At 50.6% G+C, this 2,032-nt stretch overlaps 1 protein-coding gene across 2 annotated transcripts in view; it reads right to left on the reverse strand.

Annotated features, from left to right (window-relative positions):
• Nucleotides 1-1,552, reverse strand: part of Gas2l3 (growth arrest specific 2 like 3) — a 33,178-nt gene extending 31,626 nt beyond the window's left edge. Inside the window, exon 1 of one of the 2 annotated variants that reach the window (XM_008832629.2) lies at nt 1,408-1,552. The gene's annotated coding sequence lies outside the window, so the exon portion shown is untranslated. Of the gene's footprint in view, nt 1-1,262; nt 1,385-1,407 lie in introns of those variants that run through there. The other variant, XM_029563338.1, reaches the window with a different exon arrangement.
• Nucleotides 1,553-2,032: the final 480 nt, after the last annotated feature.

Here is a 2,032-nt window from a genome sequence, read left to right on the forward strand (position 1 = left end):
AGAGAGAGAGGGGGGGGTTTGCCTGTAGCACCAGCAAGCCTGAAATTTGCTACACAGACCAGGCTGGCCTTGATCATAGAGATCTGCCTGCCTCTGCCTCCCCAGTGCTGGGACTAAAGGTGTGCGCCACCATGCCCGGCCCAGATATGACTTTTAAGTGCTTAACATATATTGACTTAGTCACTGAATAATAGCTATTACTACCTCTGTCATTCAGGTCACCATTTGCCTTTCTTTACCTTTTGAGGGTAGTTTGTAACTTTTAACCCAAGTTAAACAGCACAGAAATTATAATAACTAAATATCCAACACCATGCAAAACTAGTTGTATAAAGCATTTCATTTAATCTTCACAACTCTTTCAGCACTAAAGTAGCAACTGTTATTAATCTTTTTCAGATTAGAAAAGTTAGGCTTAAAAAGATTAAAAAACTTCTCTTACTAGGGTAAGGTATCTAGTAAAGTCTGATATACGACTCCATATGCGTCTCTCCACCACATTAAATAAAAAATACTACTTTTCATTCAAAATGTCAAAAGTGCAGCAGACATCCAGTATTCAGTGTCAGGTAGCCATAATGGGTTTTTGAAATGGATGGGTCAAATAACAGGATCTATACCCACATATTCTCACTAGAGTTTTCTCCCAAAGGGACTGACACTAAGGTGTGGAATATTCCAATTCTTAATCATTCTGTGGTCAAGTGGCAAGAGAAGTGAACAGAGTAGTTCACAAACTGCTCATCTTCTGAGGGTAATCATTAACGCTCTCTGCAAAACCCAAAACTCTGACCCTAAAAAAAAGTCTTTTCACTTAAAAAAGACTCCTACAACAAAACACTCTAAATGTATAAGATTCAGTCCCTTCGTTTAAAAAGGCGAGGATGGAACTAGGGCCCACTGGTGCAAACTCTCTAAACTTCCCTGCCTTCCAGGGCAATCTGCAAGCCTCCTCGGATTCAGTTCTCCAAACCCAGGGATGTGGGCGGGGACGCACAGCACAAGGTCCCCACTAATATTCCCTACTTCCGTACGTCTGGGACGTCTGAACCCTGCAGGGGGCAAACAGGGAAGAGACTGCGAGTGCGAGGACTGCGGTGGGAGCGAGTCGTGGTTGGTCCTGTGCCAGCGGTTTCATCACTTCTTTCCTAGGGTGACGATGAGGAATCAATTGACTAGGGATGACGATGCCCCGGCCACGCGGCACTAGCCTCTCACCTCCCCTGGCTCCACCTACCCCTCCCCCGCAGGCCCGAGCGCACCTGTCGCCCCCTCAACCTCCAGAGCCAGCAGGTGAAGGAAAGCGAGCTTAACGTCACCGTGACAGCACTCGGAACCAATCAGATCACGCGGCTCCCGCGGCCGCCAATCGCAGAGCTTCTGGGGTCCCCGCAGTTCAAAACCCACCCGAACTTCCAGCCGGACTCTGTAGACACCCGGGAGCTCCAGGATGAGCGTGGCGGGGAGCTCGGACAGCTGGGAAGGCCACGAAAAGTTCACGAAGAAAAGAGAAACTCAAGAAGGAAGTCACTCACCAGGGCCGAAGCGCGGGCGCTTCTCCCCGCAGGGCGCTCAATCTGTGCGGTCGACACGCCCCCGACCAACCGCCGCCGAAGCGCCGCCGCCTGTTTCGAAGGGACCAATCAGAGACGGGGGCGTGGTCTGAACGCCCCGCCCCCAAGCTGCCTCTGGCGCCTGGACCAGAAAGTCTGAGTCGCCCCCCAGGCCCTTCACTTCACACGCGGCTGGACCCAGTGATCATAAGGAACCACCGCCCCGCAGTGGCAGCGACAGCCCCTCCGGATAGGCAGAAGAGTGTACCAGCTGGCCTCTTAAGACTGCTCCTGAAGGCTGGAGAGATGGCTCAACGGTTATGCAGAGGACCTGGGTTCGATTCCCAGCACCTATCTGTAACTCCAGTTCCAGGGACTCTGACGTCCTCTTCTGACCTCCGTGGGCATTGCATGATACGGGTGCACTTACATACATGTCAGGCAGTGGCATGTATTTATACACATTAAATATATATATA

The sequence above is a fragment of the Nannospalax galili genome, unplaced genomic scaffold (assembly GCF_000622305.1).
Source record: "Nannospalax galili isolate Female #2095 unplaced genomic scaffold, S.galili_v1.0 scaffold415, whole genome shotgun sequence".
In the NCBI taxonomy this organism is placed as follows: domain Eukaryota; kingdom Metazoa; phylum Chordata; class Mammalia; order Rodentia; family Spalacidae; genus Nannospalax; species Nannospalax galili.